The sequence below is a fragment of the Hyla sarda genome, unplaced genomic scaffold (genome assembly GCF_029499605.1).
Source record: "Hyla sarda isolate aHylSar1 unplaced genomic scaffold, aHylSar1.hap1 scaffold_1781, whole genome shotgun sequence".
Taxonomy (NCBI): Eukaryota; Metazoa; Chordata; class Amphibia; order Anura; family Hylidae; genus Hyla; species Hyla sarda.
In genome coordinates this window covers 620-25,410 of record NW_026608426.1, presented here as the reverse complement: position 1 = coordinate 25,410, position 24,791 = coordinate 620, and the positions used below count along the sequence as shown (strand labels likewise).

General features: G+C 46.1%; 11 non-coding genes across 11 annotated transcripts; all 11 read left to right on the top strand.

Annotated features, from left to right (window-relative positions):
* Positions 1-1,106: 1,106 nt before the first annotated feature.
* Positions 1,107-1,297, top strand: LOC130313744 (U2 spliceosomal RNA). The gene has a single exon (XR_008861617.1). It is a non-coding gene; the product is annotated as a U2 spliceosomal RNA (small nuclear RNA).
* Positions 1,298-3,388: 2,091 nt separating this feature from the next.
* Positions 3,389-3,579, top strand: LOC130313743 (U2 spliceosomal RNA). Its single transcript, XR_008861616.1, has one exon. It is a non-coding gene; the product is annotated as a U2 spliceosomal RNA (small nuclear RNA).
* Positions 3,580-5,669: 2,090 nt separating this feature from the next.
* Positions 5,670-5,860, top strand: LOC130313742 (U2 spliceosomal RNA). The gene has a single exon (XR_008861615.1). It is a non-coding gene; the product is annotated as a U2 spliceosomal RNA (small nuclear RNA).
* Positions 5,861-7,952: 2,092 nt separating this feature from the next.
* On the top strand, positions 7,953-8,143 carry LOC130313741 (U2 spliceosomal RNA). The gene has a single exon (XR_008861614.1). It is a non-coding gene; the product is annotated as a U2 spliceosomal RNA (small nuclear RNA).
* Positions 8,144-10,220: 2,077 nt separating this feature from the next.
* Positions 10,221-10,411, top strand: LOC130313740 (U2 spliceosomal RNA). The gene has a single exon (XR_008861613.1). It is a non-coding gene; the product is annotated as a U2 spliceosomal RNA (small nuclear RNA).
* Positions 10,412-12,496: 2,085 nt separating this feature from the next.
* Positions 12,497-12,687, top strand: LOC130313739 (U2 spliceosomal RNA). The gene has a single exon (XR_008861612.1). It is a non-coding gene; the product is annotated as a U2 spliceosomal RNA (small nuclear RNA).
* Positions 12,688-14,774: 2,087 nt separating this feature from the next.
* LOC130313766 (U2 spliceosomal RNA) lies at positions 14,775-14,965 on the top strand. The gene has a single exon (XR_008861631.1). It is a non-coding gene; the product is annotated as a U2 spliceosomal RNA (small nuclear RNA).
* Positions 14,966-17,065: 2,100 nt separating this feature from the next.
* LOC130313765 (U2 spliceosomal RNA) lies at positions 17,066-17,256 on the top strand. Its single transcript, XR_008861630.1, has one exon. It is a non-coding gene; the product is annotated as a U2 spliceosomal RNA (small nuclear RNA).
* A 2,092-nt stretch (positions 17,257-19,348) lies between these two features.
* Positions 19,349-19,539, top strand: LOC130313763 (U2 spliceosomal RNA). The gene has a single exon (XR_008861629.1). It is a non-coding gene; the product is annotated as a U2 spliceosomal RNA (small nuclear RNA).
* Positions 19,540-21,622: 2,083 nt separating this feature from the next.
* On the top strand, positions 21,623-21,813 carry LOC130313750 (U2 spliceosomal RNA). Its single transcript, XR_008861622.1, has one exon. It is a non-coding gene; the product is annotated as a U2 spliceosomal RNA (small nuclear RNA).
* Positions 21,814-23,898: 2,085 nt separating this feature from the next.
* Positions 23,899-24,089, top strand: LOC130313737 (U2 spliceosomal RNA). Its single transcript, XR_008861611.1, has one exon. It is a non-coding gene; the product is annotated as a U2 spliceosomal RNA (small nuclear RNA).
* The last annotated feature ends 702 nt before the right edge of the window (positions 24,090-24,791 follow it).

Genomic DNA, 24,791 nt, shown 5'->3' with positions numbered 1-24,791 from the left:
TCTGCTGGCGGTATTGAATAAGCATTGCTGCACTGATGGGGTTGCATTAGACGAAAAAAAAGAAGAAAAAGAAGAATAATACGCCCAGAAAAGAGGCGAAAAGGAGAAAAACGTAAAAAAACGTGAAAAAAAAGTAAGAGGAAGAGAAGGGAAAAAAAGGTGGAAATGGGTTTAAAAGTGATTTCGGCGGAGAAATATATATATATATATATATATATATATATATATATATACGCGCACACACACACATATATATAAACGTATTCTCCGTTGAGATATTGCAGCCGCTGCTGTGTCCAGGCCCAGGAGCCTTAGCACTGTGCTGTGATGTCACTCAATACCACTGACATCACTAGGTGTAAACAACATCTCTCCTTTGCTGTGTATGTGACTATGGAGCTGTTTGGTGATGTCGTCTATTATGGCCTTCATAGAAGCAACAGGAGATTGTTGCATCCATCTAGAACCCTCAGAACTACAGTGCTATGATGTCACTCACTTCCACAGGCCTTGCAGAGTGTAAACAACAACAACCCAGCTTTGTTGTGTATGTAACCATAGGGATTTGTGATGTCACCTAGAACCTTCACAGCAGCGACAGCTTTATGAGGAGCATCAGCACTGCTCTGCCTGAGCAGAACCATCACCGCCATAGGTTGTCAAATAACCCGGATTTAACCCACACAGGTAAGTCCAATGGGGTGCAGGCATGTCCTCTATGCTTACAGCTTCCCGTGGGTGTTGGTTTGATACCGTTTGGGGACAGCCAAGGAGGCATCTGCAGGCAACAAAGGTAGGTGTGTGCTTGTGTGTGTGTTTCCTATGCAGATCCTAAGCCCAGTGTCACATGCAAGTAGGAGGAGTAAGAAGGGTTCCTGGCAAATCCGGGTTATGGATTGCATTTAAAAAGGCCCCGTGGGAGTGCAATGGGCCCCTGTCTTGCTGCTTAGCAATAATGGTATGGGTTTAGGTTCTGCTGTGTGTACTGGTGGTTGACTGCCCCCCAGCCCAGAGTGTGCATGGAAAATTGTCTGGCAGCCTCCCTGACAGCAAGCAGTGATAGTGCCCATGAAGGGGACCTTGTTGGGCCCGCCCCTTTCACGGTTATCGCTTCTCGGCCTTTTGGCTAAGATCAAGTGTAGTATCTGTTCTTATCAGTTTAATATCTGATACGTCCCCTATCTGGGGACCATATATTAAATGGATTTTTGAGAACGGGGGCCGATTTCGAAGCTTGCTTCCGTCGCCCTATGCATTGACCCGATATGGCAGTATCTTCGGGTACAGTGCACCACCCCCTTACAGGGTTAAAAAGAAAGATTCCTACTTTCATTGCTACCTGCTTGCTGGCTAGCCAGCTAGCCAGCCCTGTGGGCCTTGCTGCTGCAGCCAAAAAACAAAAGGTGGTGCTGCTGCTGCTGCTTCTGCTGCTTCTGCTTGTGTCTGGCCGCTGTTGGAGCGTCCAGGCACAGGACTTCTGCTGCTGCTGACTAAATGGCCTCCTTAATTGGATCATTTGAGTAGCCAGCACACCTGTGCAGGTAGGGCATGACATGATAGGCAGCTGCCTTGATAGCGGGTGGGTGCTGAATGTTCCTAATTGACAAAATAAGATTAATGCTTATGAAGAAATATAAAATCTCATCCCTTCCCCAATATCGCGCCACACCCCTACCCCTTAATTCCCTGGTTGAACTTGATGGACATATGTCTTTTTTCGACCGTACTAACTATGTAACTATGTAACATAACATGGGGGGGGGGGGGGGGGGTCTCCTGGCTGTTCACACAGGTGTGTCATTGCTGTACATTGACCATGCATTGCTTCTGTGGTATTGCAAAGGCAAAGACAAATGCTTCCAGCCATCCATTGCACTAATGGATTGGTCATCAGCTGGCTGTCTATGTCCCGCATCAATATAGACCAAAGTACAGAGGGTTAGGCTATGCTATTGTGCACCTACCTGATGCATCAGAAGGTGCGAGGCCCTTGCTAAATTCTGTGCACAGACTTTGAGATCTATACTTTAGACTGTATCTAAACCTGCTCCAACATGGACTGACATTCTGGCCTACTTTCAGCCGATGCGACTTGTCTGTCGCTGAACAGTCGCTTTTTATGTATTCAGCACCTATGTATAATGTTGTAAAAATGCTCTAGAAGCTAAAGTCGCAGAAATGTCACACATATTTGGCCTGCAACTTTCTGTGCGACAAATTCAGACAGGAAAAATCAGTATAAATCCTTAGAAAATTATCCCCCAGTGTCTCCATCTGCTGGCGGTATTGAATAAGCATTGCTGCACTGATGGGGTATGCATTAGACGAAAAAAAAGAAGAAAAAGAAGAATAATACGCCCAGAAAAGAGGCGAAAAGGAGAAAAACGTAAAAAAACGTGAAAAAAAAGTAAGAGGAAGAGAAGGGAAAAAAAGGTGGAAATGGGTTTAAAAGTGATTTCGGCGGAGAAATATATATATATATATATATATATATATATATATATATATATATATACGCGCACACACACACATATATATAAACGTATTCTCCGTTGAGATATTGCAGCCGCTGCTGTGTCCAGGCCCAGGAGCCTTAGCACTGTGCTGTGATGTCACTCAATACCACTGACATCACTAGGTGTAAACAACATCTCTCCTTTGCTGTGTATGTGACTATGGAGCTGTTTGGTGATGTCGTCTATTATGGCCTTCATAGAAGCAACAGGAGATTGTTGCATCCATCTAGAACCCTCAGAACTACAGTGCTATGATGTCACTCACTTCCACAGGCCTTGCAGAGTGTAAACAACAACAACCCAGCTTTGTTGTGTATGTAACCATAGGGATTTGTGATGTCACCTAGAACCTTCACAGCAGCGACAGCTTTATGAGGAGCATCAGCACTGCTCTGCCTGAGCAGAACCATCACCGCCATAGGTTGTCAAATAACCCGGATTTAACCCACACAGGTAAGTCCAATGGGGTGCAGGCATGTCCTCTATGCTTACAGCTTCCCGTGGGTGTTGGTTTGATACCGTTTGGGGACAGCCAAGGAGGCATCTGCAGGCAACAAAGGTAGGTGTGTGCTTGTGTGTGTGTTTCCTATGCAGATCCTAAGCCCAGTGTCACATGCAAGTAGGAGGAGTAAGAAGGGTTCCTGGCAAATCCGGGTTATGGATTGCATTTAAAAAGGCCCCGTGGGAGTGCAATGGGCCCCTGTCTTGCTGCTTAGCAATAATGGTATGGGTTTAGGTTCTGCTGTGTGTACTGGTGGTTGACTGCCCCCCAGCCCAGAGTGTGCATGGAAAATTGTCTGGCAGCCTCCCTGACAGCAAGCAGTGATAGTGCCCATGAAGGGGACCTTGTTGGGCCCGCCCCTTTCACGGTTATCGCTTCTCGGCCTTTTGGCTAAGATCAAGTGTAGTATCTGTTCTTATCAGTTTAATATCTGATACGTCCCCTATCTGGGGACCATATATTAAATGGATTTTTGAGAACGGGGGCCGATTTCGAAGCTTGCTTCCGTCGCCCTATGCATTGACCCGATATGGCAGTATCTTCGGGTACAGTGCACCACCCCCTTACAGGGTTAAAAAGAAAGATTCCTACTTTCATTGCTACCTGCTTGCTGGCTAGCCAGCTAGCCAGCCCTGTGGGCCTTGCTGCTGCAGCCAAAAAACAAAAGGTGGTGCTGCTGCTGCTGCTTCTGCTGCTTCTGCTTGTGTCTGGCCGCTGTTGGAGCGTCCAGGCACAGGACTTCTGCTGCTGCTGACTAAATGGCCTCCTTAATAGGATCATTTGAGTAGCCAGCACACCTGTGCAGGTAGGGCATGACATGATAGGCAGCTGCCTTGATAGCGGGTGGGTGCTGAATGTTCCTAATTGACAAAATAAGATTAATGCTTATGAAGAAATATAAAATTTCATCCCTTCCCCAATATCGCGCCACACCCCTACCCCTTAATTCCCTGGTTGAACTTGATGGACATATGTCTTTTTTCGACCGTACTAACTATGTAACTATGTAACATAACATGGGGGGGGGGGGGGGGGGGTCTCCTGGCTGTTCACACAGGTGTGTCATTGCTGTACATTGACCATGCATTGCTTCTGTGGTATTGCAAAGGCAAAGACAAATGCTTCCAGCCATCCATTGCACTAATGGATTGGTCATCAGCTGGCTGTCTATGTCCCGCATCAATATAGACCAAAGTACAGAGGGTTAGGCTATGCTATTGTGCACCTACCTGATGCATCAGAAGGTGCGAGGCCCTTGCTAAATTCTGTGCACAGACTTTGAGATCTATACTTTAGACTGTATCTAAACCTGCTCCAACATGAACTGACATTCTGGCCTACTTTCAGCCGATGCGACTTGTCTGTCGCTGAACAGTCGCTTTTTATGTATTCAGCACCTATGTATAATGTTGTAAAAATGCTCTAGAAGCTAAAGTCGCAGAAATGTCACACATATTTGGCCTGCAACTTTCTGTGCGACAAATTCAGACAGGAAAAATCAGTATAAATCCTTAGAAAATTATCCCCCAGTGTCTCCATCTGCTGGCGGTATTGAATAAGCATTGCTGCACTGATGGGGTATGCATTAGACGAAAAAAAAGAAGAAAAAGAAGAATAATACGCCCAGAAAAGAGGCGAAAAGGAGAAAAACGTAAAAAAACGTGAAAAAAAAGTAAGAGGAAGAGAAGGGAAAAAAAGGTGGAAATGGGTTTAAAAGTGATTTCGGCGGAGAAATATATATATATATATATATATATATATATATATATATATATATACGCGCACACACACACATATATATAAACGTATTCTCCGTTGAGATATTGCAGCCGCTGCTGTGTCCAGGCCCAGGAGCCTTAGCACTGTGCTGTGATGTCACTCAATACCACTGACATCACTAGGTGTAAACAACATCTCTCCTTTGCTGTGTATGTGACTATGGAGCTGTTTGGTGATGTCGTCTATTATGGCCTTCATAGAAGCAACAGGAGATTGTTGCATCCATCTAGAACCCTCAGAACTACAGTGCTATGATGTCACTCACTTCCACAGGCCTTGCAGAGTGTAAACAACAACAACCCAGCTTTGTTGTGTATGTAACCATAGGGATTTGTGATGTCACCTAGAACCTTCACAGCAGCGACAGCTTTATGAGGAGCATCAGCACTGCTCTGCCTGAGCAGAACCATCACCGCCATAGGTTGTCAAATAACCCGGATTTAACCCACACAGGTAAGTCCAATGGGGTGCAGGCATGTCCTCTATGCTTACAGCTTCCCGTGGGTGTTGGTTTGATACCGTTTGGGGACAGCCAAGGAGGCATCTGCAGGCAACAAAGGTAGGTGTGTGCTTGTGTGTGTGTTTCCTATGCAGATCCTAAGCCCAGTGTCACATGCAAGTAGGAGGAGTAAGAAGGGTTCCTGGCAAATCCGGGTTATGGATTGCATTTAAAAAGGCCCCGTGGGAGTGCAATGGGCCCCTGTCTTGCTGCTTAGCAATAATGGTATGGGTTTAGGTTCTGCTGTGTGTACTGGTGGTTGACTGCCCCCCAGCCCAGAGTGTGCATGGAAAATTGTCTGGCAGCCTCCCTGACAGCAAGCAGTGATAGTGCCCATGAAGGGGACCTTGTTGGGCCCGCCCCTTTCACGGTTATCGCTTCTCGGCCTTTTGGCTAAGATCAAGTGTAGTATCTGTTCTTATCAGTTTAATATCTGATACGTCCCCTATCTGGGGACCATATATTAAATGGATTTTTGAGAACGGGGGCCGATTTCGAAGCTTGCTTCCGTCGCCCTATGCATTGACCCGATATGGCAGTATCTTCGGGTACAGTGCACCACCCCCTTACAGGGTTAAAAAGAAAGATTCCTACTTTCATTGCTACCTGCTTGCTGGCTAGCCAGCTAGCCAGCCCTGTGGGCCTTGCTGCTGCAGCCAAAAAACAAAAGGTGGTGCTGCTGCTGCTGCTTCTGCTGCTTCTGCTTGTGTCTGGCCGCTGTTGGAGCGTCCAGGCACAGGACTTCTGCTGCTGCTGACTAAATGGCCTCCTTAATTGGATCATTTGAGTAGCCAGCACACCTGTGCAGGTAGGGCATGACATGATAGGCAGCTGCCTTGATAGCGGGTGGGTGCTGAATGTTCCTAATTGACAAAATAAGATTAATGCTTATGAAGAAATATAAAATCTCATCCCTTCCCCAATATCGCGCCACACCCCTACCCCTTAATTCCCTGGTTGAACTTGATGGACATATGTCTTTTTTCGACCGTACTAACTATGTAACTATGTAACATAACATGGGGGGGGGGGGGGGGGTCTCCTGGCTGTTCACACAGGTGTGTCATTGCTGTACATTGACCATGCATTGCTTCTGTGGTATTGCAAAGGCAAAGACAAATGCTTCCAGCCATCCATTGCACTAATGGATTGGTCATCAGCTGGCTGTCTATGTCCCGCATCAATATAGACCAAAGTACAGAGGGTTAGGCTATGCTATTGTGCACCTACCTGATGCATCAGAAGGTGCGAGGCCCTTGCTAAATTCTGTGCACAGACTTTGAGATCTATACTTTAGACTGTATCTAAACCTGCTCCAACATGGACTGACATTCTGGCCTACTTTCAGCCGATGCGACTTGTCTGTCGCTGAACAGTCGCTTTTTATGTATTCAGCACCTATGTATAATGTTGTAAAAATGCTCTAGAAGCTAAAGTCGCAGAAATGTCACACATATTTGGCCTGCAACTTTCTGTGCGACAAATTCAGACAGGAAAAATCAGTATAAATCCTTAGAAAATTATCCCCCAGTGTCTCCATCTGCTGGCGGTATTGAATAAGCATTGCTGCACTGATGGGGTATGCATTAGACGAAAAAAAAGAAGAAAAAGAAGAATAATACGCCCAGAAAAGAGGCGAAAAGGAGAAAAACGTAAAAAAACGTGAAAAAAAAGTAAGAGGAAGAGAAGGGAAAAAAAGGTGGAAATGGGTTTAAAAGTGATTTCGGCGGAGAAATATATATATATATATATATATATATATATATATATATATATATATATACGCGCACACACACACATATATATAAACGTATTCTCCGTTGAGATATTGCAGCCGCTGCTGTGTCCAGGCCCAGGAGCCTTAGCACTGTGCTGTGATGTCACTCAATACCACTGACATCACTAGGTGTAAACAACATCTCTCCTTTGCTGTGTATGTGACTATGGAGCTGTTTGGTGATGTCGTCTATTATGGCCTTCATAGAAGCAACAGGAGATTGTTGCATCCATCTAGAACCCTCAGAACTACAGTGCTATGATGTCACTCACTTCCACAGGCCTTGCAGAGTGTAAACAACAACAACCCAGCTTTGTTGTGTATGTAACCATAGGGATTTGTGATGTCACCTAGAACCTTCACAGCAGCGACAGCTTTATGAGGAGCATCAGCACTGCTCTGCCTGAGCAGAACCATCACCGCCATAGGTTGTCAAATAACCCGGATTTAACCCACACAGGTAAGTCCAATGGGGTGCAGGCATGTCCTCTATGCTTACAGCTTCCCGTGGGTGTTGGTTTGATACCGTTTGGGGACAGCCAAGGAGGCATCTGCAGGCAACAAAGGTAGGTGTGTGCTTGTGTGTGTGTTTCCTATGCAGATCCTAAGCCCAGTGTCACATGCAAGTAGGAGGAGTAAGAAGGGTTCCTGGCAAATCCGGGTTATGGATTGCATTTAAAAAGGCCCCGTGGGAGTGCAATGGGCCCCTGTCTTGCTGCTTAGCAATAATGGTATGGGTTTAGGTTCTGCTGTGTGTACTGGTGGTTGACTGCCCCCCAGCCCAGAGTGTGCATGGAAAATTGTCTGGCAGCCTCCCTGACAGCAAGCAGTGATAGTGCCCATGAAGGGGACCTTGTTGGGCCCGCCCCTTTCACGGTTATCGCTTCTCGGCCTTTTGGCTAAGATCAAGTGTAGTATCTGTTCTTATCAGTTTAATATCTGATACGTCCCCTATCTGGGGACCATATATTAAATGGATTTTTGAGAACGGGGGCCGATTTCGAAGCTTGCTTCCGTCGCCCTATGCATTGACCCGATATGGCAGTATCTTCGGGTACAGTGCACCACCCCCTTACAGGGTTAAAAAGAAAGATTCCTACTTTCATTGCTACCTGCTTGCTGGCTAGCCAGCTAGCCAGCCCTGTGGGCCTTGCTGCTGCAGCCAAAAAACAAAAGGTGGTGCTGCTGCTGCTGCTTCTGCTGCTTCTGCTTGTGTCTGGCCGCTGTTGGAGCGTCCAGGCACAGGACTTCTGCTGCTGCTGACTAAATGGCCTCCTTAATTGGATCATTTGAGTAGCCAGCACACCTGTGCAGGTAGGGCATGACATGATAGGCAGCTGCCTTGATAGCGGGTGGGTGCTGAATGTTCCTAATTGACAAAATAAGATTAATGCTTATGAAGAAATATAAAATCTCATCCCTTCCCCAATATCGCGCCACACCCCTACCCCTTAATTCCCTGGTTGAACTTGATGGACATATGTCTTTTTTCGACCGTACTAACTATGTAACTATGTAACATAACATGGGGGGGGGGTCTCCTGGCTGTTCACACAGGTGTGTCATTGCTGTACATTGACCATGCATTGCTTCTGTGGTATTGCAAAGGCAAAGACAAATGCTTCCAGCCATCCATTGCACTAATGGATTGGTCATCAGCTGGCTGTCTATGTCCCGCATCAATATAGACCAAAGTACAGAGGGTTAGGCTATGCTATTGTGCACCTACCTGATGCATCAGAAGGTGCGAGGCCCTTGCTAAATTCTGTGCACAGACTTTGAGATCTATACTTTAGACTGTATCTAAACCTGCTCCAACATGGACTGACATTCTGGCCTACTTTCAGCCGATGCGACTTGTCTGTCGCTGAACAGTCGCTTTTTATGTATTCAGCACCTATGTATAATGTTGTAAAAATGCTCTAGAAGCTAAAGTCGCAGAAATGTCACACATATTTGGCCTGCAACTTTCTGTGCGACAAATTCAGACAGGAAAAATCAGTATAAATCCTTAGAAAATTATCCCCCAGTGTCTCCATCTGCTGGCGGTATTGAATAAGCATTGCTGCACTGATGGGGTATGCATTAGACGAAAAAAAAAGAAGAAAAAGAAGAATAATACGCCCAGAAAAGAGGCGAAAAGGAGAAAAACGTAAAAAAACGTGAAAAAAAAGTAAGAGGAAGAGAAGGGAAAAAAAGGTGGAAATGGGTTTAAAAGTGATTTCGGCGGAGAATATATATATATATATATATATATATATATATATATATATACGCGCACACACACACATATATATAAACGTATTCTCCGTTGAGATATTGCAGCCGCTGCTGTGTCCAGGCCCAGGAGCCTTAGCACTGTGCTGTGATGTCACTCAATACCACTGACATCACTAGGTGTAAACAACATCTCTCCTTTGCTGTGTATGTGACTATGGAGCTGTTTGGTGATGTCGTCTATTATGGCCTTCATAGAAGCAACAGGAGATTGTTGCATCCATCTAGAACCCTCAGAACTACAGTGCTATGATGTCACTCACTTCCACAGGCCTTGCAGAGTGTAAACAACAACAACCCAGCTTTGTTGTGTATGTAACCATAGGGATTTGTGATGTCACCTAGAACCTTCACAGCAGCGACAGCTTTATGAGGAGCATCAGCACTGCTCTGCCTGAGCAGAACCATCACCGCCATAGGTTGTCAAATAACCCGGATTTAACCCACACAGGTAAGTCCAATGGGGTGCAGGCATGTCCTCTATGCTTACAGCTTCCCGTGGGTGTTGGTTTGATACCGTTTGGGGACAGCCAAGGAGGCATCTGCAGGCAACAAAGGTAGGTGTGTGCTTGTGTGTGTGTTTCCTATGCAGATCCTAAGCCCAGTGTCACATGCAAGTAGGAGGAGTAAGAAGGGTTCCTGGCAAATCCGGGTTATGGATTGCATTTAAAAAGGCCCCGTGGGAGTGCAATGGGCCCCTGTCTTGCTGCTTAGCAATAATGGTATGGGTTTAGGTTCTGCTGTGTGTACTGGTGGTTGACTGCCCCCCAGCCCAGAGTGTGCATGGAAAATTGTCTGGCAGCCTCCCTGACAGCAAGCAGTGATAGTGCCCATGAAGGGGACCTTGTTGGGCCCGCCCCTTTCACGGTTATCGCTTCTCGGCCTTTTGGCTAAGATCAAGTGTAGTATCTGTTCTTATCAGTTTAATATCTGATACGTCCCCTATCTGGGGACCATATATTAAATGGATTTTTGAGAACGGGGGCCGATTTCGAAGCTTGCTTCCGTCGCCCTATGCATTGACCCGATATGGCAGTATCTTCGGGTACAGTGCACCACCCCCTTACAGGGTTAAAAAGAAAGATTCCTACTTTCATTGCTACCTGCTTGCTGGCTAGCCAGCTAGCCAGCCCTGTGGGCCTTGCTGCTGCAGCCAAAAAACAAAAGGTGGTGCTGCTGCTGCTGCTTCTGCTGCTTCTGCTTGTGTCTGGCCGCTGTTGGAGCATCCAGGCACAGGACTTCTGCTGCTGCTGACTAAATGGCCTCCTTAATTGGATCATTTGAGTAGCCAGCACACCTGTGCAGGTAGGGCATGACATGATAGGCAGCTGCCTTGATAGCGGGTGGGTGCTGAATGTTCCTAATTGACAAAATAAGATTAATGCTTATGAAGAAATATAAAATCTCATCCCTTCCCCAATATCGCGCCACACCCCTACCCCTTAATTCCCTGGTTGAACTTGATGGACATATGTCTTTTTTCGACCGTACTAACTATGTAACTATGTAACATAACATGGGGGGGGGGGGGGGGGGTCTCCTGGCTGTTCACACAGGTGTGTCATTGCTGTACATTGACCATGCATTGCTTCTGTGGTATTGCAAAGGCAAAGACAAATGCTTCCAGCCATCCATTGCACTAATGGATTGGTCATCAGCTGGCTGTCTATGTCCCGCATCAATATAGACCAAAGTACAGAGGGTTAGGCTATGCTATTGTGCACCTACCTGATGCATCAGAAGGTGCGAGGCCCTTGCTAAATTCTGTGCACAGACTTTGAGATCTATACTTTAGACTGTATCTAAACCTGCTCCAACATGGACTGACATTCTGGCCTACTTTCAGCCGATGCGACTTGTCTGTCGCTGAACAGTCGCTTTTTATGTATTCAGCACCTATGTATAATGTTGTAAAAATGCTCTAGAAGCTAAAGTCGCAGAAATGTCACACATATTTGGCCTGCAACTTTCTGTGCGACAAATTCAGACAGGAAAAATCAGTATAAATCCTTAGAAAATTATCCCCCAGTGTCTCCATCTGCTGGCGGTATTGAATAAGCATTGCTGCACTGATGGGGTATGCATTAGACGAAAAAAAAGAAGAAAAAGAAGAATAATACGCCCAGAAAAGAGGCGAAAAGGAGAAAAACGTAAAAAAACGTGAAAAAAAAGTAAGAGGAAGAGAAGGGAAAAAAAGGTGGAAATGGGTTTAAAAGTGATTTCGGCGGAGAAATATATATATATATATATATATATATATATATATATATATACGCGCACACACACACATATATATAAACGTATTCTCCGTTGAGATATTGCAGCCGCTGCTGTGTCCAGGCCCAGGAGCCTTAGCACTGTGCTGTGATGTCACTCAATACCACTGACATCACTAGGTGTAAACAACATCTCTCCTTTGCTGTGTATGTGACTATGGAGCTGTTTGGTGATGTCGTCTATTATGGCCTTCATAGAAGCAACAGGAGATTGTTGCATCCATCTAGAACCCTCAGAACTACAGTGCTATGATGTCACTCACTTCCACAGGCCTTGCAGAGTGTAAACAACAACAACCCAGCTTTGTTGTGTATGTAACCATAGGGATTTGTGATGTCACCTAGAACCTTCACAGCAGCGACAGCTTTATGAGGAGCATCAGCACTGCTCTGCCTGAGCAGAACCATCACCGCCATAGGTTGTCAAATAACCCGGATTTAACCCACACAGGTAAGTCCAATGGGGTGCAGGCATGTCCTCTATGCTTACAGCTTCCCGTGGGTGTTGGTTTGATACCGTTTGGGGACAGCCAAGGAGGCATCTGCAGGCAACAAAGGTAGGTGTGTGCTTGTGTGTGTGTTTCCTATGCAGATCCTAAGCCCAGTGTCACATGCAAGTAGGAGGAGTAAGAAGGGTTCCTGGCAAATCCGGGTTATGGATTGCATTTAAAAAGGCCCCGTGGGAGTGCAATGGGCCCCTGTCTTGCTGCTTAGCAATAATGGTATGGGTTTAGGTTCTGCTGTGTGTACTGGTGGTTGACTGCCCCCCAGCCCAGAGTGTGCATGGAAAATTGTCTGGCAGCCTCCCTGACAGCAAGCAGTGATAGTGCCCATGAAGGGGACCTTGTTGGGCCCGCCCCTTTCACGGTTATCGCTTCTCGGCCTTTTGGCTAAGATCAAGTGTAGTATCTGTTCTTATCAGTTTAATATCTGATACGTCCCCTATCTGGGGACCATATATTAAATGGATTTTTGAGAACGGGGGCCGATTTCGAAGCTTGCTTCCGTCGCCCTATGCATTGACCCGATATGGCAGTATCTTCGGGTACAGTGCACCACCCCCTTACAGGGTTAAAAAGAAAGATTCCTACTTTCATTGCTACCTGCTTGTTGGCTAGCCAGCTAGCCAGCCCTGTGGGCCTTGCTGCTGCAGCCAAAAAACAAAAGGTGGTGCTGCTGCTGCTGCTTCTGCTGCTTCTGCTTGTGTCTGGCCGCTGTTGGAGCGTCCAGGCACAGGACTTCTGCTGCTGCTGACTAAATGGCCTCCTTAATTGGATCATTTGAGTAGCCAGCACACCTGTGCAGGTAGGGCATGACATGATAGGCAGCTGCCTTGATAGCGGGTGGGTGCTGAATGTTCCTAATTGACAAAATAAGATTAATGCTTATGAAGAAATATAAAATCTCATCCCTTCCCCAATATCGCGCCACACCCCTACCCCTTAATTCCCTGGTTGAACTTGATGGACATATGTCTTTTTTCGACCGTACTAACTATGTAACTATGTAACATAACATGGGGGGGGGGGGGGGGTCTCCTGGCTGTTCACACAGGTGTGTCATTGCTGTACATTGACCATGCATTGCTTCTGTGGTATTGCAAAGGCAAAGACAAATGCTTCCAGCCATCCATTGCACTAATGGATTGGTCATCAGCTGGCTGTCTATGTCCCGCATCAATATAGACCAAAGTACAGAGGGTTAGGCTATGCTATTGTGCACCTACCTGATGCATCAGAAGGTGCGAGGCCCTTGCTAAATTCTGTGCACAGACTTTGAGATCTATACTTTAGACTGTATCTAAACCTGCTCCAACATGGACTGACATTCTGGCCTACTTTCAGCCGATGCGACTTGTCTGTCGCTGAACAGTCGCTTTTTATGTATTCAGCACCTATGTATAATGTTGTAAAAATGCTCTAGAAGCTAAAGTCGCAGAAATGTCACACATATTTGGCCTGCAACTTTCTGTGCGACAAATTCAGACAGGAAAAATCAGTATAAATCCTTAGAAAATTATCCCCCAGTGTCTCCATCTGCTGGCGGTATTGAATAAGCATTGCTGCACTGATGGGGTATGCATTAGACGAAAAAAAAGAAGAAAAAGAAGAATAATACGCCCAGAAAAGAGGCGAAAAGGAGAAAAACGTAAAAAAACGTGAAAAAAAAGTAAGAGGAAGAGAAGGGAAAAAAAGGTGGAAATGGGTTTAAAAGTGATTTCGGCGGAGAAATATATATATATATATATATATATATATATATATATATATATATACGCGCACACACACACATATATATAAACGTATTCTCCGTTGAGATATTGCAGCCGCTGCTGTGTCCAGGCCCAGGAGCCTTAGCACTGTGCTGTGATGTCACTCAATACCACTGACATCACTAGGTGTAAACAACATCTCTCCTTTGCTGTGTATGTGACTATGGAGCTGTTTGGTGATGTCGTCTATTATGGCCTTCATAGAAGCAACAGGAGATTGTTGCATCCATCTAGAACCCTCAGAACTACAGTGCTATGATGTCACTCACTTCCACAGGCCTTGCAGAGTGTAAACAACAACAACCCAGCTTTGTTGTGTATGTAACCATAGGGATTTGTGATGTCACCTAGAACCTTCACAGCAGCGACAGCTTTATGAGGAGCATCAGCACTGCTCTGCCTGAGCAGAACCATCACCGCCATAGGTTGTCAAATAACCCGGATTTAACCCACACAGGTAAGTCCAATGGGGTGCAGGCATGTCCTCTATGCTTACAGCTTCCCGTGGGTGTTGGTTTGATACCGTTTGGGGACAGCCAAGGAGGCATCTGCAGGCAACAAAGGTAGGTGTGTGCTTGTGTGTGTGTTTCCTATGCAGATCCTAAGCCCAGTGTCACATGCAAGTAGGAGGAGTAAGAAGGGTTCCTGGCAAATCCGGGTTATGGATTGCATTTAAAAAGGCCCCGTGGGAGTGCAATGGGCCCCTGTCTTGCTGCTTAGCAATAATGGTATGGGTTTAGGTTCTGCTGTGTGTACTGGTGGTTGACTGCCCCCCAGCCCAGAGTGTGCATGGAAAATTGTCTGGCAGCCTCCCTGACAGCAAGCAGTGATAGTGCCCATGAAGGGGACCTTGTTGGGCCCGCCCCTTTCACGGTTATCGCTTCTCGGCCTTTTGGCTAAGATCAAGTGTAGTATCTGTTCTTATCAGTTTAATATCTGATACGTCCCCTATCTGGGGACCATATATTAAATGGATTTTTGAGAACGGGGGCCGATTTCGAAGCTTGCTTCCGTCGCCCTATGCATTGACCCGATATGGCAGTATCTTCGGGTACAGTGCACCACCCCCTTACAGGGTTAAAAAGAAAGATTCCTACTTTCATTGCTACCTGCTTGCTGGCTAGCCAGCTAGCCAGCCCTGTGGGCCTTGCTGCTGCAGCCAAAAAACAAAAGGTGGTGCTGCTGCTGCTGCTTCTGCTGCTTCTGCTTGTGTCTGGCCGCTGTTGGAGCGTCCAGGCACAGGACTTCTGCTGCTGCTGACTAAATGGCCTCCTTAATTGGATCATTTGAGTAGCCAGCACACCTGTGCAGGTAGGGCATGACATGATAGGCAGCTGCCTTGATAGCGGGTGGGTGCTGAATGTTCCTAATTGACAAAATAAGATTAATGCTTATGAAGAAATATAAAATCTCATCCCTTCCCCAATATCGCGCCACACCCCTACCCCTTAATTCCCTGGTTGAACTTGATGGACATATGTCTTTTTTCGACCGTACTAACTATGTAACTATGTAACATAACATGGGGGGGGGGGGGGGGTCTCCTGGCTGTTCACACAGGTGTGTCATTGCTGTACATTGACCATGCATTGCTTCTGTGGTATTGCAAAGGCAAAGACAAATGCTTCCAGCCATCCATTGCACTAATGGATTGGTCATCAGCTGGCTGTCTATGTCCCGCATCAATATAGACCAAAGTACAGAGGGTTAGGCTATGCTATTGTGCACCTACCTGATGCATCAGAAGGTGCGAGGCCCTTGCTAAATTCTGTGCACAGACTTTGAGATCTATACTTTAGACTGTATCTAAACCTGCTCCAACATGGACTGACATTCTGGCCTACTTTCAGCCGATGCGACTTGTCTGTCGCTGAACAGTCGCTTTTTATGTATTCAGCACCTATGTATAATGTTGTAAAAATGCTCTAGAAGCTAAAGTCGCAGAAATGTCACACATATTTGGCCTGCAACTTTCTGTGCGACAAATTCAGACAGGAAAAATCAGTATAAATCCTTAGAAAATTATCCCCCAGTGTCTCCATCTGCTGGCGGTATTGAATAAGCATTGCTGCACTGATGGGGTATGCATTAGACGAAAAAAAAGAAGAAAAAGAAGAATAATACGCCCAGAAAAGAGGCGAAAAGGAGAAAAACGTAAAAAAAACGTGAAAAAAAAGTAAGAGGAAGAGAAGGGAAAAAAAGGTGGAAATGGGTTTAAAAGTGATTTCGGCGGAGAAATATATATATATATATATATATATATATATATATATATATATATATATATATATATACGCGCACACACACACATATATATAAACGTATTCTCCGTTGAGATATTGCAGCCGCTGCTGTGTCCAGGCCCAGGAGCCTTAGCACTGTGCTGTGATGTCACTCAATACCACTGACATCACTAGGTGTAAACAACATCTCTCCTTTGCTGTGTATGTGACTATGGAGCTGTTTGGTGATGTCGTCTATTATGGCCTTCATAGAAGCAACAGGAGATTGTTGCATCCATCTAGAACCCTCAGAACTACAGTGCTATGATGTCACTCACTTCCACAGGCCTTGCAGAGTGTAAACAACAACAACCCAGCTTTGTTGTGTATGTAACCATAGGGATTTGTGATGTCACCTAGAACCTTCACAGCAGCGACAGCTTTATGAGGAGCATCAGCACTGCTCTGCCTGAGCAGAACCATCACCGCCATAGGTTGTCAAATAACCCGGATTTAACCCACACAGGTAAGTCCAATGGGGTGCAGGCATGTCCTCTATGCTTACAGCTTCCCGTGGGTGTTGGTTTGATACCGTTTGGGGACAGCCAAGGAGGCATCTGCAGGCAACAAAGGTAGGTGTGTGCTTGTGTGTGTGTTTCCTATGCAGATCCTAAGCCCAGTGTCACATGCAAGTAGGAGGAGTAAGAAGGGTTCCTGGCAAATCCGGGTTATGGATTGCATTTAAAAAGGCCCCGTGGGAGTGCAATGGGCCCCTGTCTTGCTGCTTAGCAATAATGGTATGGGTTTAGGTTCTGCTGTGTGTACTGGTGGTTGACTGCCCCCCAGCCCAGAGTGTGCATGGAAAATTGTCTGGCAGCCTCCCTGACAGCAAGCAGTGATAGTGCCCATGAAGGGGACCTTGTTGGGCCCGCCCCTTTCACGGTTATCGCTTCTCGGCCTTTTGGCTAAGATCAAGTGTAGTATCTGTTCTTATCAGTTTAATATCTGATACGTCCCCTATCTGGGGACCATATATTAAATGGATTTTTGAGAACGGGGGCCGATTTCGAAGCTTGCTTCCGTCGCCCTATGCATTGACCCGATATGGCAGTATCTTCGGGTACAGTGCACCACCCCCTTACAGGGTTAAAAAGAAAGATTCCTACTTTCATTGCTACCTGCTTGCTGGCTAGCCAGCTAGCCAGCCCTGTGGGCCTTGCTGCTGCAGCCAAAAAACAAAAGGTGGTGCTGCTGCTGCTGCTTCTGCTGCTTCTGCTTGTGTCTGGCCGCTGTTGGAGCGTCCAGGCACAGGACTTCTGCTGCTGCTGACTAAATGGCCTCCTTAATTGGATCATTTGAGTAGCCAGCACACCTGTGCAGGTAGGGCATGACATGATAGGCAGCTGCCTTGATAGCGGGTGGGTGCTGAATGTTCCTAATTGACAAAATAAGATTAATGCTTATGAAGAAATATAAAATCTCATCCCTTCCCCAATATCGCGCCACACCCCTACCCCTTAATTCCCTGGTTGAACTTGATGGACATATGTCTTTTTTCGACCGTACTAACTATGTAACTATGTAACATAACATGGGGGGGGGGGGGGGGGGGGGTCTCCTGGCTGTTCACACAGGTGTGTCATTGCTGTACATTGACCATGCATTGCTTCTGTGGTATTGCAAAGGCAAAGACAAATGCTTCCAGCCATCCATTGCACTAATGGATTGGTCATCAGCTGGCTGTCTATGTCCCGCATCAATATAGACCAAAGTACAGAGGGTTAGGCTATGCTATTGTGCACCTACCTGATGCATCAGAAGGTGCGAGGCCCTTGCTAAATTCTGTGCACAGACTTTGAGATCTATACTTTAGACTGTATCTAAACCTGCTCCAACATGGACTGACATTCTGGCCTACTTTCAGCCGATGCGACTTGTCTGTCGCTGAACAGTCGCTTTTTATGTATTCAGCACCTATGTATAATGTTGTAAAAATGCTCTAGAAGCTAAAGTCGCAGAAATGTCACACATATTTGGCCTGCAACTTTCTGTGCGACAAATTCAGACAGGAAAAATCAGTATAAATCCTTAGAAAATTATCCCCCAGTGTCTCCATCTGCTGGCGGTATTGAATAAGCATTGCTGCACTGATGGGGTATGCATTAGACGAAAAAAAAGAAGAAAAAGAAGAATAATACGCCCAGAAAAGAGGCGAAAAGGAGAAAAACGTAAAAAAACGTGAAAAAAAAGTAAGAGGAAGAGAAGGGAAAAAAAGGTGGAAATGGGTTTAAAAGTGATTTCGGCGGAGAAATATATATATATATATATATATATATATATATATATATATATATACGCGCACACACACACATATATATAAACGTATTCTCCGTTGAGATATTGCAGCCGCTGCTGTGTCCAGGCCCAGGAGCCTTAGCACTGTGCTGTGATGTCACTCAATACCACTGACATCACTAGGTGTAAACAACATCTCTCCTTTGCTGTGTATGTGACTATGGAGCTGTTTGGTGATGTCGTCTATTATGGCCTTCATAGAAGCAACAGGAGATTGTTGCATCCATCTAGAACCCTCAGAACTACAGTGCTATGATGTCACTCACTTCCACAGGCCTTGCAGAGTGTAAACAACAACAACCCAGCTTTGTTGTGTATGTAACCATAGGGATTTGTGATGTCACCTAGAACCTTCACAGCAGCGACAGCTTTATGAGGAGCATCAGCACTGCTCTGCCTGAGCAGAACCATCACTGCCATAGGTTGTCAAATAACCCGGATTTAACCCACACAGGTAAGTCCAATGGGGTGCAGGCATGTCCTCTATGCTTACAGCTTCCCGTGGGTGTTGGTTTGATACCGTTTGGGGACAGCCAAGGAGGCATCTGCAGGCAACAAAGGTAGGTGTGTGCTTGTGTGTGTGTTTCCTATGCAGATCCTAAGCCCAGTGTCACATGCAAGTAGGAGGAGTAAGAAGGGTTCCTGGCAAATCCGGGTTATGGATTGCATTTAAAAAGGCCCCGTGGGAGTGCAATGGGCCCCTGTCTTGCTGCTTAGCAATAATGGTATGGGTTTAGGTTCTGCTGTGTGTACTGGTGGTTGACTGCCCCCCAGCCCAGAGTGTGCATGGAAAATTGTCTGGCAGCCTCCCTGACAGCAAGCAGTGATAGTGCCCATGAAGGGGACCTTGTTGGGCCCGCCCCTTTCACGGTTATCGCTTCTCGGCCTTTTGGCTAAGATCAAGTGTAGTATCTGTTCTTATCAGTTTAATATCTGATACGTCCCCTATCTGGGGACCATATATTAAATGGATTTTTGAGAACGGGGGCCGATTTCGAAGCTTGCTTCCGTCGCCCTATGCATTGACCCGATATGGCAGTATCTTCGGGTACAGTGCACCACCCCCTTACAGGGTTAAAAAGAAAGATTCCTACTTTCATTGCTACCTGCTTGCTGGCTAGCCAGCTAGCCAGCCCTGTGGGCCTTGCTGCTGCAGCCAAAAAACAAAAGGTGGTGCTGCTGCTGCTGCTTCTGCTGCTTCTGCTTGTGTCTGGCCGCTGTTGGAGCGTCCAGGCACAGGACTTCTGCTGCTGCTGACTAAATGGCCTCCTTAATTGGATCATTTGAGTAGCCAGCACACCTGTGCAGGTAGGGCATGACATGATAGGCAGCTGCCTTGATAGCGGGTGGGTGCTGAATGTTCCTAATTGACAAAATAAGATTAATGCTTATGAAGAAATATAAAATCTCATCCCTTCCCCAATATCGCGCCACACCCCTACCCCTTAATTCCCTGGTTGAACTTGATGGACATATGTCTTTTTTCGACCGTACTAACTATGTAACTATGTAACATAACATGGGGGGGGGGGGGGGGTCTCCTGGCTGTTCACACAGGTGTGTCATTGCTGTACATTGACCATGCATTGCTTCTGTGGTATTGCAAAGGCAAAGACAAATGCTTCCAGCCATCCATTGCACTAATGGATTGGTCATCAGCTGGCTGTCTATGTCCCGCATCAATATAGACCAAAGTACAGAGGGTTAGGCTATGCTATTGTGCACCTACCTGATGCATCAGAAGGTGCGAGGCCCTTGCTAAATTCTGTGCACAGACTTTGAGATCTATACTTTAGACTGTATCTAAACCTGCTCCAACATGGACTGACATTCTGGCCTACTTTCAGCCGATGCGACTTGTCTGTCGCTGAACAGTCGCTTTTTATGTATTCAGCACCTATGTATAATGTTGTAAAAATGCTCTAGAAGCTAAAGTCGCAGAAATGTCACACATATTTGGCCTGCAACTTTCTGTGCGACAAATTCAGACAGGAAAAATCAGTATAAATCCTTAGAAAATTATCCCCCAGTGTCTCCATCTGCTGGCGGTATTGAATAAGCATTGCTGCACTGATGGGGTATGCATTAGACGAAAAAAAAGAAGAAAAAGAAGAATAATACGCCCAGAAAAGAGGCGAAAAGGAGAAAAACGTAAAAAAACGTGAAAAAAAAGTAAGAGGAAGAGAAGGGAAAAAAAGGTGGAAATGGGTTTAAAAGTGATTTCGGCGGAGAAATATATATATATATATATATATATATATATATATATATATACGCGCACACACACACATATATATAAACGTATTCTCCGTTGAGATATTGCAGCCGCTGCTGTGTCCAGGCCCAGGAGCCTTAGCACTGTGCTGTGATGTCACTCAATACCACTGACATCACTAGGTGTAAACAACATCTCTCCTTTGCTGTGTATGTGACTATGGAGCTGTTTGGTGATGTCGTCTATTATGGCCTTCATAGAAGCAACAGGAGATTGTTGCATCCATCTAGAACCCTCAGAACTACAGTGCTATGATGTCACTCACTTCCACAGGCCTTGCAGAGTGTAAACAACAACAACCCAGCTTTGTTGTGTATGTAACCATAGGGATTTGTGATGTCACCTAGAACCTTCACAGCAGCGACAGCTTTATGAGGAGCATCAGCACTGCTCTGCCTGAGCAGAACCATCACCGCCATAGGTTGTCAAATAACCCGGATTTAACCCACACAGGTAAGTCCAATGGGGTGCAGGCATGTCCTCTATGCTTACAGCTTCCCGTGGGTGTTGGTTTGATACCGTTTGGGGACAGCCAAGGAGGCATCTGCAGGCAACAAAGGTAGGTGTGTGCTTGTGTGTGTGTTTCCTATGCAGATCCTAAGCCCAGTGTCACATGCAAGTAGGAGGAGTAAGAAGGGTTCCTGGCAAATCCGGGTTATGGATTGCATTTAAAAAGGCCCCGTGGGAGTGCAATGGGCCCCTGTCTTGCTGCTTAGCAATAATGGTATGGGTTTAGGTTCTGCTGTGTGTACTGGTGGTTGACTGCCCCCCAGCCCAGAGTGTGCATGGAAAATTGTCTGGCAGCCTCCCTGACAGCAAGCAGTGATAGTGCCCATGAAGGGGACCTTGTTGGGCCCGCCCCTTTCACGGTTATCGCTTCTCGGCCTTTTGGCTAAGATCAAGTGTAGTATCTGTTCTTATCAGTTTAATATCTGATACGTCCCCTATCTGGGGACCATATATTAAATGGATTTTTGAGAACGGGGGCCGATTTCGAAGCTTGCTTCCGTCGCCCTATGCATTGACCCGATATGGCAGTATCTTCGGGTACAGTGCACCACCCCCTTACAGGGTTAAAAAGAAAGATTCCTACTTTCATTGCTACCTGCTTGCTGGCTAGCCAGCTAGCCAGCCCTGTGGGCCTTGCTGCTGCAGCCAAAAAACAAAAGGTGGTGCTGCTGCTGCTGCTTCTGCTGCTTCTGCTTGTGTCTGGCCGCTGTTGGAGCGTCCAGGCACAGGACTTCTGCTGCTGCTGACTAAATGGCCTCCTTAATTGGATCATTTGAGTAGCCAGCACACCTGTGCAGGTAGGGCATGACATGATAGGCAGCTGCCTTGATAGCGGGTGGGTGCTGAATGTTCCTAATTGACAAAATAAGATTAATGCTTATGAAGAAATATAAAATCTCATCCCTTCCCCAATATCGCGCCACACCCCTACCCCTTAATTCCCTGGTTGAACTTGATGGACATATGTCTTTTTTCGACCGTACTAACTATGTAACTATGTAACATAACATGGGGGGGGGGGGGGGGTCTCCTGGCTGTTCACACAGGTGTGTCATTGCTGTACATTGACCATGCATTGCTTCTGTGGTATTGCAAAGGCAAAGACAAATGCTTCCAGCCATCCATTGCACTAATGGATTGGTCATCAGCTGGCTGTCTATGTCCCGCATCAATATAGACCAAAGTACAGAGGGTTAGGCTATGCTATTGTGCACCTACCTGATGCATCAGAAGGTGCGAGGCCCTTGCTAAATTCTGTGCACAGACTTTGAGATCTATACTTTAGACTGTATCTAAACCTGCTCCAACATGGACTGACATTCTGGCCTACTTTCAGCCGATGCGACTTGTCTGTCGCTGAACAGTCGCTTTTTATGTATTCAGCACCTATGTATAATGTTGTAAAAATGCTCTAGAAGCTAAAGTCGCAGAAATGTCACACATATTTGGCCTGCAACTTTCTGTGCGACAAATTCAGACAGGAAAAATCAGTATAAATCCTTAGAAAATTATCCCCCAGTGTCTCCATCTGCTGGCGGTATTGAATAAGCATTGCTGCACTGATGGGGTATGCATTAGACGAAAAAAAAGAAGAAAAAGAAGAATAATACGCCCAGAAAAGAGGCGAAAAGGAGAAAAACGTAAAAAAACGTGAAAAAAAAGTAAGAGGAAGAGAAGGGAAAAAAAGGTGGAAATGGGTTTAAAAGTGATTTCGGCGGAGAAATATATATATATATATATATATATATATATATATATATATATACGCGCACACACACACATATATATAAACGTATTCTCCGTTGAGATATTGCAGCCGCTGCTGTGTCCAGGCCCAGGAGCCTTAGCACTGTGCTGTGATGTCACTCAATACCACTGACATCACTAGGTGTAAACAACATCTCTCCTTTGCTGTGTATGTGACTATGGAGCTGTTTGGTGATGTCGTCTATTATGGCCTTCATAGAAGCAACAGGAGATTGTTGCATCCATCTAGAACCCTCAGAACTACAGTGCTATGATGTCACTCACTTCCACAGGCCTTGCAGAGTGTAAACAACAACAACCCAGCTTTGTTGTGTATGTAACCATAGGGATTTGTGATGTCACCTAGAACCTTCACAGCAGCGACAGCTTTATGAGGAGCATCAGCACTGCTCTGCCTGAGCAGAACCATCACCGCCATAGGTTGTCAAATAACCCGGATTTAACCCACACAGGTAAGTCCAATGGGGTGCAGGCATGTCCTCTATGCTTACAGCTTCCCGTGGGTGTTGGTTTGATACCGTTTGGGGACAGCCAAGGAGGCATTTGCAGGCAACAAAGGTAGGTGTGTGCTTGTGTGTGTGTTTCCTATGCAGATCCTAAGCCCAGTGTCACATGCAAGTAGGAGGAGTAAGAAGGGTTCCTGGCAAATCCGGGTTATGGATTGCATTTAAAAAGGCCCCGTGGGAGTGCAATGGGCCCCTGTCTTGCTGCTTAGCAATAATGGTATGGGTTTAGGTTCTGCTGTGTGTACTGGTGGTTGACTGCCCCCCAGCCCAGAGTGTGCATGGAAAATTGTCTGGCAGCCTCCCTGACAGCAAGCAGTGATAGTGCCCATGAAGGGGACCTTGTTGGGCCCGCCCCTTTCACGGTTATCGCTTCTCGGCCTTTTGGCTAAGATCAAGTGTAGTATCTGTTCTTATCAGTTTAATATCTGATACGTCCCCTATCTGGGGACCATATATTAAATGGATTTTTGAGAACGGGGGCCGATTTCGAAGCTTGCTTCCGTCGCCCTATGCATTGACCCGATATGGCAGTATCTTCGGGTACAGTGCACCACCCCCTTACAGGGTTAAAAAGAAAGATTCCTACTTTCATTGCTACCTGCTTGCTGGCTAGCCAGCTAGCCAGCCCTGTGGGCCTTGCTGCTGCAGCCAAAAAACAAAAGGTGGTGCTGCTGCTGCTGCTTCTGCTGCTTCTGCTTGTGTCTGGCCGCTGTTGGAGCGTCCAGGCACAGGACTTCTGCTGCTGCTGACTAAATGGCCTCCTTAATTGGATCATTTGAGTAGCCAGCACACCTGTGCAGGTAGGGCATGACATGATAGGCAGCTGCCTTGATAGCGGGTGGGTGCTGAATGTTCCTAATTGACAAAATAAGATTAATGCTTATGAAGAAATATAAAATCTCATCCCTTCCCCAATATCGCGCCACACCCCTACCCCTTAATTCCCTGGTTGAACTTGATGGACATATGTCTTTTTTCGACCGTACTAACTATGTAACTATGTAACATAACATGGGGGGGGGGGGGGGGGGGGGTCTCCTGGCTGTTCACACAGGTGTGTCATTGCTGTACATTGACCATGCATTGCTTCTGTGGTATTGCAAAGGCAAAGACAAATGCTTCCAGCCATCCATTGCACTAATGGATTGGTCATCAGCTGGCTGTCTATGTCCCGCATCAATATAGACCAAAGTACAGAGGGTTAGGCTATGCTATTGTGCACCTACCTGATGCATCAGAAGGTGCGAGGCCCTTGCTA